The sequence below is a fragment of the Neolamprologus multifasciatus genome, chromosome 17 (assembly GCF_963576455.1).
Source record: "Neolamprologus multifasciatus chromosome 17, fNeoMul1.2, whole genome shotgun sequence".
NCBI classification, from domain to species: Eukaryota; Metazoa; Chordata; class Actinopteri; order Cichliformes; family Cichlidae; genus Neolamprologus; species Neolamprologus multifasciatus.
The window spans coordinates 2805075-2816513 of NC_140455.1; the positions used below are offsets into that span (position 1 = coordinate 2805075).

General features: G+C 40.6%; 1 non-coding gene across 1 annotated transcript; it reads right to left on the reverse strand.

Moving 5' to 3' along the window:
* Positions 1 to 523: 523 nt before the first annotated feature.
* LOC146498713 (U6 spliceosomal RNA) lies at positions 524 to 628 on the reverse strand. Its single transcript, XR_014870462.1, has one exon. It is a non-coding gene; the product is annotated as a U6 spliceosomal RNA (small nuclear RNA).
* Positions 629 to 11439: the final 10811 nt, after the last annotated feature.

Sequence of the window (11439 nt, forward strand, 5' to 3'; positions counted from 1 at the left end):
CATAAATGCTGATCCCTCTCCTATTTAATCTTAATATGTACAGTACTCTGTTTTTGTAACTATTGTACATGACTTAAATATTTTTTCTGTAAAAATTGTGTGTGTTTCTGTTCTGTGTCCTGTTTTGTTTGTATATGTGCTTTTTTCTTTGCTGCTGTTACAACCAAATTTCCCCTTGTGGGACAATTAAAGGATTATTCTGTTCTATTACAAAGTAGCTGGTAAGAACAAGTCTTGATTCCAGCTAACAGAATTGTGTCCTGTCCTTGTGAGCTTCTGTTTTCTGCCCCATGTTCTCGTGGATCTTGAACTTTGCTGCACTCTGCAATCAACCTCGATAAAGGTTAGGGTTTTGAGTCCTGCATCTGGGGTCCACTTCCTGAGAAATGTTGTTTCATGACAGAACAGTGTGAGTGTCACATGCAGCTGATTGCTGTGATACGGAATTTAATTCAATTTTATTTATATAGCGCCAAATCACAACAAAAGTCGCCTCAAGGCGCTTCATAGATACAGAGAAAATAAAAAATTGGAACACTTCACGAATTTGCGTGTCATCCTTGCGCAGGCGCCATATCCTGTATCGTATCCTATTTTAGTGTACGCGCTTATCGAAGCTTGCTAGCATATGTATACATTATGCACACTTTGTTACTTTTTGTACATAAATACTTAACTAAAGACAGAACCTGTTACAGTGGTATTGGTGGTTTTGCCCATCAAAAATGAGATGTTTTTTACAAGCCATGCCTTCAGCATGATACATCAGATCTGGACACGTTGTTCACCTTTAACCCACATGAGATCAACATAACATAAATGAGGATATGAGTAGAGTTTATCCAATTTCAGCTAACAAACATAAACTCCAGATAGTGGCTTACTGTTTTTGCATGTTTTTATTTCATATACAGGACAACTTTGTTTCTTTTAAGTTGAAGACAACTGTTTTTGTTTTTTTCAACTGTAGTGTATAGTGCAATATTTCCACTCCCGTGGTTGGTGAAATACAAATACATCCACACACACACCCAAACACTCAAGATGAACAGTAGAGGATTTACTTATTATTGTGACTGTAATATTTTATTAATATATGGTGATGGAAATTCCTCCCTAACTTAGTTTTTACCAGGGATGTTTTATTTTCATGCTGATATCACAGACACAATAAAATCTATTTCTTGTTGCACAGAACACTTTGTTATCACACCCAATGCCAAGGAAGGTTCTCCTGTCTGAAACTGTGTTGTATAAGCATGCAGCACTTTAATTTTGGTTCTTGGCAAGGCAAGGCAAGGCAAGTTTATTTGTATAGCACAATTCAACAACAAGGTGATTCAAAGTGCTTTACAGAGACATTAGAAACAAAAACAAATAAAAAGCATGATTTAAAATTGATTAAAACAAGCAAACAAACTAACTAATTAACAAACAAACAAACAAAACAGTATATAAAATCAAAACAGATAAAATCAGAACAGTAGATAAAATCAGTAATTAAAATGTGAGTTTTGAAATTTAAGCCTAAGTGTGGATTTGGTGCTTTATTCAAATGCAGCTGAGAACAGGTGAGTCTTCAACCTGAATTTAAATAAACTGAGTGTTTCAGCTGATCGGAGGCTTTCTGGGAGTTTGTTCCAGATATAAGGAGCATAAAAGCTGAATGCAGCTTCTCCGTGTCTGGTTCTGACTCTGGGAACTGATAAAAGACCGGATCCAGATGACCTGAGGGATCTGGAAGGTTCATACTGGGTCAGGAGGTCACTGATGTGTTTTGGTCCTAAACCATTCAGAGCTTTATAGACCAGCATCAGAACTTTAAAGTCTATCCTCTGACGGACAGGCAGCCAGTGTAAAGACCTCAGAGCTGGACTGACGTGGTCCACTTTTTTGGTCTTAGTGAGGACTCGAGCAGCAGAGTTCTGAATGAGCTGTAGTTGTCTGACTGATTTTTTAGGTAGACCTGTAAAGATGCTGTTACAGTAATCAAGCCTACTAAAGATGAATGCATGGACTAGTTTTTCCAGGTCCTGTTGAGACATCAGATCTTTTATCCTTGATATATTCTTGAGGTGATAGTAAGCTGATTTTGTTATTGTCTTGATGTGTTTTTCTAAGTTTAGGTCTGCATCCATCACTACACCCAAATTTCTCGCCTGGTTTGTGGTTTTTAGGTGTATAGACTGAAGTTCTCTGGTGACCTGTAATCGTTTTTCTTTGGCGCCAAAGACTATTACCTCAGTTTTGTTTTTGTTTAGCTGGAGAAAATTGTGGCACAACCAGTCATTAATTTCCTCAATGCATTTACCAAGAGCCTGTACAGGGCCTCGGTCTCCTGGTGACATTGTGATATATATTTGTGTGTCATCTGCATAGCTATGGTAGTTTATTTTGTTGTTCTTTATAATCTGTGCCAGTGGGAGCATGTAAATGTTAAACAGAAGAGGTCCCAGGATGGAACCTTGGGGAACTCCACATGTGATACTTGTCTGCTCAGATGTGAAGTTACCTATTGATACAAAGTATTTCCTGTTTTCTAAGTATGTTTTGAACCAGTTTAGTACAGTTCCTGAAAGACCTGTCCAGTTCTCCAGTCGTTTGAGTAATATGTTGTGGTCAACTGTATCAAATGCTGCACTGAGATCCAGTAAAACTAAGACTGACATTTTTCCACTGTCTATATTCAGACATATGTCATTAAACACTTTGGTCAGAGCGGTTTCAGTGCTGTGGTTCTGTCTAAAACCTGACTGGAAGGCATCATAGCAGTTATTCTGTTTTAAGAAGTAATTGAGCTGTTGAGAAACTGCTTTTTCAATGATCTTACTTAAAAATGGAAGATTTGAGATCGGCCTGTAGTTGTTCATTTGTGTCTTGTCAAGATTGTCCTTTTTTAGTATAGCTTTTATTACAGCAGTTTTTAGTGATTCTGGAAACACACCTGATAATAAAGAAAAATTGACGATCTGTAACAGGTCTGACTCTAAAGTCTTTGAGACCTTTTTGAAAAAACTTGTTGGCAGGACATCTAAACAGCAAGAGGAGGAGTTCAGTTGACCTAAGATCCAGGTCTTTGCTGTTAATCGGGTGAAACTGTTTCATGGTGTTTAAACAGTTTTTCGGTGGACACAGTACATATTCTGGATCTGCTGTTGATGTACCAATTGCTTGTCTAATCTTTTGGATTTTTTCTGTGAAGAATTTGGCAAAGTCATTGCAGGCCATGGTCGAATGAAGTTCAGCTGCCACTGACACAGGAGGGTTTGTTAGCCTGTCAACTGTAGAAAATAAGACCCGAGGATTATGACTGTTTTTGGTGATGATGTCAGAGAAGTAGGACCTCCTTGCACTCCTCAGTTGTAAATAATAATTGTGAAGTTTCTCTTTATAGATGTCATAATGAACCTGGAGGTTTGTTTTTCTCCATCTGCGCTCAGCTTTCCTACACTCTCTTTTTTCATTTTTCACTAGTGTGGAGTTTCTCCATGGAGACTTCTTCCTTCCAGAGATAACCTTCACCTTAATGGGAGCAATTGTATCCATTACATTTAACATTTTAGCATTGAAGCTATTGACGAGCTCATTGATTGAACCTCTGGACAGGTCAGGTGTTAATGGGAAGACCTGGTTAAATATCTCACTACTGTATTCAGTTATACACCGTTTTGTGATCACTGCTGTTGATATATTTGTGTGGGCTGAGATTTTACTTTCAAAGAAAACACAGTAATGATCAGACAGGCCCACATCAGACACAGTAACCTTTGAAATGCTCAGGCCCTTGGAGATCAGTAGGTCAAGAGTGTGTCCTCTATTATGTGTGGGCTCTGTTACATGCTGAGTCAGCCCAAAGTTGCCCAGAGTGTTACTCAGGTCTTTAGTCCCTTTGTCCTGAGGGTTGTCCACATGGATGTTAAAGTCCCCAACAATAATTACACAGTCGAAATCAACACAGATCACAGACAGCAGTTCACTGAGATCATTAAAAAAGTCTGTGCAGTATTTGGGAGGCCTGTAAACATTAAGAAACACAACTTTGGATGGGGCCTTCAGCTCTAAAGCCACATATTCAAAAGACTGAAAACTTCCAGGAGATAGCTGCTTACATTGAAATGATTCATTAAATAAGACAGCAACCCCTCCTCCTCTCCTGCTCACCCTGGCCTCACTGATAAAACTGTAGTTAGGAGGGGTCGTCTCGATGAGAACAGCTCCACTGTTACTTTGGTCCAACCAAGTTTCAGTTAAAAACATAAAATCAAGGCTGTGCTCAGTGATTAAATCATTAATTAAAAATGTTTTCCCAGCTAAAGATCTAACATTTAATAAAGCCAACTTAAGTGTTTTAGAGGCATTACTTGTCCCCTCGTGTTTGGGAGCAGTCTGTGGCACACAAGGTATGTTTACTATATTTAAAGATCTTTTAGGGTGCAGCTCTCTGTGTTTTGACCAGGCCACTCGTCTCCTTCTGTCACCTAAAAGTACAGAAATTTTAAAACCTTCTAGTAAACAGGGTCCCAGCTTCTCCTGGGAAAAGTCACCACTGCCATAATCCTCGCAGCCCGGACCCTCCACACATCACACATCAGACTGCGGAGACAGGGCATGAAGGTGGTAAGGAGGAACTAAGGGGGGCGAGGCTGGGCAATGTGACTTCGATTGCTCTGTTGAGGGCGGGGCTCGATGGCGAACCTTTGGCTGCTCTGGTGGGTGGTTTATGGGGGACAAAAAGGGATTGGGCCGGGGGGTAGATCTGAGCCCAGCATTGACCCGCTCCATCATCTCCTCAGTGAATTTCAGGTGTGGGGAGGAGGGAGAAAGGGAGGGGGGGAGGGTGATGGCCTGTCATGGGTTTGGGGGACTGGGGAAGATCGTGGTCCCTGGTCCTGGTCGTTGGTGTTGTTGAGAGAGTTGGAGGCAAATAGGGACCCCTCTTCTTGCCTCAGATGTCTCTCCTTTCTGAGGCTCTTCCCGGGTGGGGGCAGATGGAGCTCCTCCTCAAGGTTTCTGCTGGGCTTTGTCTGTTCTTGGAGTACTGTTTGTTCCTTTTTATGAGATAACTCCTCGTTTATCTCAGCCTTGGCACCAAGCACAGATGGATGACGTATGGAATAAAACAAGTTGGAGGTGAACAGTTTCACCCCCGACTTGTTAAAATTAAATCCATTTGCTTTAAACAGATGCCTGCGTTCCCAAAAAATATTAAAGTTGTTGATAAAATGCACTGAGTGGTCGGTACATGCTGATATGAGCCATTTATTCAGTGCAAACAACCTGCTGAATCTCTCGTCTCCTCTTCTGACAGGCGGTACAGGTCCACTGATGAATACAGCTGCATTCAGAGCCGCAGTACCGCGAAGGCGGTCGCACTTTTCTCTCCTCCTCTCCTCCCTTATCTTCCCTGCTTAGCCTCTCGTGTCCTTGTCTAGTCTTGTGTGTTTTGTATTACTTTTCCCTGGAACACTTTCTCTCTGTCTGTTCTCTAAAACCTAAAAGAGGAATTATGGATTTGATCAACTGGTCCCTAAATGCAATTAACACCCTTTTCTCAATGAGAAGTCTGGGCTCGGGTGAGCCTGAGCACTGAAGATATCTACCTATTTGGAACCATGATAACAGGGTTCTGGCTGACCGGAGCTGGGTTATCAAAGATTAAAGAAAGCAAAAAACCCCACAAGGCTGCCCGCTGGGATTGAATCGATGGGAAAGTGGTGAGTTTTCAAAATGGGCTCATTGAGCGCAGCACAGATAAGATCTTGGAGAAGCTTACGGCTGCCGTGAACACTCAGAATAAGACCTCTGAGCGAAAATTGATCACATCTTGGAGAAGCTCACTGTGGTCGTGAGTTCTCAGAATCGGCTCTTTGACCACAAGAATGACAACATCACAGAGCGTAAGTTTGATAGGTTCATGGAGAAGCTCGCGGCTCTCCAACGGGAGATTGAGAGACCAGTGTCGGACTGTTAGAACAGCTTTGAAATTCATATGAGTTGTTGTTCGCATTAAAGTAAAAACCACCATCACTTCATGCGGATACCATTTCAGCGCCAGCTGTGGTCTCAAGGCTGGAGCCGAACAACAACACCCTGATAACGACTGTGCTTAGACTGTTCCTCCTCTATGCAAGGCCACCTGGGTTGGCTGGAAGACTGTTTACTTAGCCTGGCAGGGCAAAGGACACTGTCTCAGCTGAACTCTGGACACACACATGCACACACACTGATACACACTCATCCCCCTCCCTTTCCAAACGCCTTCGATGCTTGTCCCCTCCCGGGGAAGATGGCGGTCGACTGGACCAGCACAGACATGCTGCAGGACCGGATGCGCTGTCTACACCGGCTCTCTATTACCCTTTACCCGCCCCTGTTGCTTGTCTTGTGTTTCTATGGTGTATTGACAGTCATGTGCTTTTTGTGCTGAGGTGTTTTTTTTTCTGTTCTCAAACTGATCTCCCACTAGCAGCCTTAACCCAATTTCCCTTGGGATGAATAAAGTATGATCAATCAATCAATCAATCAATCAATCAATCAATCAATCAATCAATCAATCAATCAATCAATCAATCAATCAATCAATCTTGAACTCACCCTAATAGGGGCATGCTGTTGGTTATATATATTAGGCCCTGAACTTGAAACAGGCAACAAGTAGTGAAATGCATTATAAAAATATGAAAGTATAAAAGGACATCTTAACCATATATGAAAATATTTTATCCTAACAATGGTTTAACTAAACGTTAGTTTTTAGAGTAAAAAATCAAGTTAAACTGATCTGATTTCAAAGACTGGAAAGAAAGAAAACTAGTGAGATGTACAGATAGGTCCATAAATATTTGGATAGAGACAACTTTTTTCTAATTTTGGTTCTATTACCACAATGATCTTCGAATCAAACCACTTGAATGCAGTTCAGCCTTTCAGCTTTAATTCAGAGGGTTGAACAAAAGCATTGCATAGTTTTTGCATTGAGTTCACCAGTGCTTTCTGTCTTTCTCAGGATGTACAACGCTGTACATCCTTAACGATTGCTCGTCTTGATGCATGCTCAATCATCCAGGTGATTCATTCATCCGTCCCAAAAAGTTGCTTTTGTTCATCTGGACGTTGCATTCTCAGTAGGAGAAACTTTTTGTCACTCAACGAAGTGACTTCTTCAGTCTCAGCTGACTCCAGGTTTCCCCAACCTTACAAGGAGGATGTTTGCACAATGACTGAAACTAGCGCCACTGGCGAACAATGAGCTGTGAGGTCAGTTTCTTGATCAGTAATATACATTTGTCATGACCATTGATCATCAACCACTGATCAAAGATCATTGATCAATATCCAAGAGTTAAACGACACGGAGACTCCAGCAACACTTAAAAGTAATAAGAAACAACTTTATTAAGTGACCAACGTGTTTCGGCTTGTGGCCTTCATCAGGGTCATTGTCAAATGTGAAACAGTTTGTGTTTAAATAAAAGTCTGGAAACAGAAAAAAAAAATTCAAATGGACCAATCACACCTTCACAAATAAACCAGCTGACCAGTTGATGTTTAATGAGGTGGTATTGGCTAATTGGTTAATTGGTTAGGTCACAGCCCAAATAGATTCTAGACTAAACCATTAAAGATTAAAAGGGGGAGGGGAAAATAAATAAATAAATACATCAATAAAATTTCCTCACATGTATTATAGTAATAATGCTCAAAATTACACAGAAAAATGCAAATAAATTAATATAAAAATAAAAAAAGATAAAAATTAAAAGTTAATATAAATACACGAACATTAAAAGAGGGAGACAAAGCAAAACATCTAGTTAAAAAACATAAAAACACAAAAGGTACAGTTCACAGAAACTCAGTAATAAATCCTCATTCATGGCTCTAGGATGTAAACTCGAAAACACGAAATATCCAGAATGCTTCTATTTGTTCTGATAAAATTAATATTACCACTTCTTCGACTGAGTTTAATGGCTTCAATGTCTATAAAAATTAAGCTGATTTATAATGTTTTTTATTAAAATGTCTTGCAACAGGACTAGTTAATTAAACTTAATTAAACTTCTGTGTTCATTAATTCAATCTTTCATAGGGCATATTGGGGTGGAATTATTTGAAGTGCCTCAATTCTATGCTTTATATTAACTAAAGTGCCATATAATCATATAGTGTAGTATTAAGTGGACACGGCCCTGAAAATAAAGGCATTAAACTACATGTCCCAGCTTTGACAAAGTCAGGCTATCGACCACAGGCTATACCCACCAAGTCTGTATGGTTTACCGAAGATACATAAACAGGGTGCACCTTTAAGGCCAATTGTCTGTATAATAAACTCGGTCACCTATAACATCTACGTTTCTGGCTTCAGTCCTCAACCCGCTGGTAGGCAGCTCTGAACACCACATCCAGAACACTTTGGATTTTGTTGAGAAGGTGAGAGATGTCATCATGGAGGCAGATGAAACCGTGGTCTCGTACGATGTTACATCTCTCTTCACTTGCATCCCAGTCACAGAAGCGTTGGAGGTAGTTTGTAAGAGATCACAGGATGACCTCAACCTCAGCAACAGGACCACTCTCAGCATCGACCAAGTGTGTTTGAACTGTGTCTTCATTCCACCTGCTTCACATACAAGGGTCAGTCCTACAGGCAGAAACATGGGTGTGCCATGGGCTCCCAGTTTCACCCATCGTGGCCAATTTGTACATGGAAGAAGTGGAAAAGAGGGCTTTGCTATCCTACCCTGGAACACCACCAAGCCATTGGTTCAGGTATGTGGATGACACCTGGGTGAAAATCAAATCTCAGGACGTTCCACATTTCACGGATCACATTAACTTGGTGGACCGACACATCAAATTCACCAGGGAGGATATGAAAAGTGGCAGGTTAGCCTTCTTAGACTGTGAGATTTCCATCAGTAATGGGGGACATCTAAAAGCTGATGAAACCTACGCATATGGGTCAGTATTTAAGGTTTAACTCTCATCATCCACTGGAGCACAAACTGGGCGTCATCAGGACGCTACAACACAGAGCGAACACCATCCCCACTGACACAGCAGCCAGGGAGGCAGAGGAACATCAAGCAGGCCCTGAGTAAATGTGGTTATCCCAGCCGGACACATTTACTGTACATTTACAAATGTACAGTTATAAATGTTTTTTGTAACTCCATGCACATTTACAAATGTTTTGCACATTTGCATAATGTGCTGTTTATAAGATACCTGCAGTCAGCTGAAACTCCACTTGGACGAGTTACAAAATGTTTCTCCCACAAAACGCTACGTCCAGATGAACAAAATCAACTTTTGGAGATTTACTTACCTGGATGATTATGAATGCATCAAGGCATTTTAGCCCATCTCTAATATTTTTACCTCTCTTATGAGTTATCATTGGTGGTTCTTTAAAGGTCCCTAATAAGTTTGGATCATTTTGAAGGATATGCCAATGTTTTAAAATAATTTCTTTAATGTTTCTGGTTTTTGGTGTGAAGGTTGTGCAAAAGACAAGATTGGATTTAAGTTTTGGAGGTTTCTTGGTTTCTAAATTCTTACATAAAAGATAGCTCTCATGTGAGGATATTTTATTTTTTATTTATCTTTATCTTTTTCATGCACCTTGGAAGTAGGTGAAGTTGTGCCAGAAGTATTTGTTGCTATCAATGGCCAAGAGTACCATTCACAGAGAGTTTGGGAAAAGGCTGCAATTCATGGTCTGGCAGTCCTTTAGCTGTCTTTTACTGAAATGTGGCTTTCAACTGACCACTCTGCCATACAAGCCACATTGGTGGAGTGCTGCAGAAATGGTTGTCCTTCTGGGAGGTTCTCCTGTCTTCACAGGACAATACTGCAGCTTTGTCAAAACATTGGGTTCTTGGTTATCTCCCTGACTACAAGAAAATCCTTGAAGTCCAACCTTTGTAATGAATTATTAATTTAGTTTACCTGCAATAAATTTACTGCGAGTAAAATGCGTTTGATTTCCCTCCAAACATTCACATTAGTGCAGCATAAATTCATTCATGAGGGGAAATTACAGTGAGAACATGTGGAGGCTGTTAGATGGATAACGCAGTGAGTTCAGTGCACTGATGTGACATTGTCCTAAAGGATTTAGTTATTCTCTATGGTTAAAGAAATTGCACTAATGAATTCATATTTATTATAAATAATCCTAATTACACATCTTGCTTCCGTGTTTTTACTGTGTCACTAAAATACATTTTATTTTAGTTTTATACATTGATTAATGACCTGCAGAATCTCCTTATCATATTAGGTGTCCACAATTGTCACTTTAAGTCGAACTTTATGCTTTCTCACTCTTGAAAGTGATTACACCCTTGCATTACATACTTAAGTTTTTTGCTGATAGGTTTTGTCAAGAGATTTATTCTAAAGACACTTCTTCAGCTAAGAATCTAAAGGTAGAAACACACAGACGCTGCAGCTTTTACTTGCAAGGGCGATCACAGAATGCTCGCACCAGAGTGGGGGCCCTGTGATGTGCGCTGTGTTCCTGCACTTATCTTTATTTATATACAAAAATAATACAACAGTGAATACGTCTATTCATAGACAGAGGAATGTTAGTGTGTATTTATGTGTGTGTGCAGGTGTATGTGTGTGTGTGTGTGATTCTGAAGGACGTGGCCCCTCTTCTTGTTAGGGAGTGAAGATAAAAGTGTCCAGCTCTCCTCTTCCTGGCAGGAGTGAAATAATAAGAGCTTGTTCAGCTATTATCGCTGTGAGAAAGAATTTATAAAACAAGTCTTGTAGTGGACAACAGTCTAAAAAGGTCATCATGCAGTATTCTATCATATGTAGGGATGCACCGATACCGATACTGGTATCGGGTATCGGGACCGATACTGTAAAATGTGGTATCGGTTAACTCGTAAAAGTTAACCGATACCATGAACCGATACCAACTTATTTCATTAGTCAGAGGGTGGCTTGTCATTTCTGTTGTAGTTTTTTAGATTGGCCACTAGGGGGACATCCCGCGCTAAACAGGCACAGGGTTAGGCGAGTGAGACTGGCGGCTCCAGATAAAAAAGAGAAACTGGAGGCTGCTGTAGCTAGGCTAAACAAAATGTCAGCAGTGTGGAACAGCCAACTTTAACTCAGGTTTTGGAAAAGCGATGAAAAATGTCAAGAGAAAATCCACGGGCAGTTTAAATAACAGAGGCTCTGACTCATTTTATCGCTCTGGATGACCAGCCAATGCCGGTCGTGGAAAACATAGGATTGCACCGTCTTCTCAGCATACTCGAGCTGCGATATGAAATTCCCAGCCGCCCACACATCAGGGAGATAATGGTGCCAAAACTTTCTAAAGAGGTAAAGACAAGCAGTGTGTGCGCGATGTCAGTCCTCGGTTTAACGGCACAGTGGACTGATGATCCACGGGCAGATGGGGAGTTC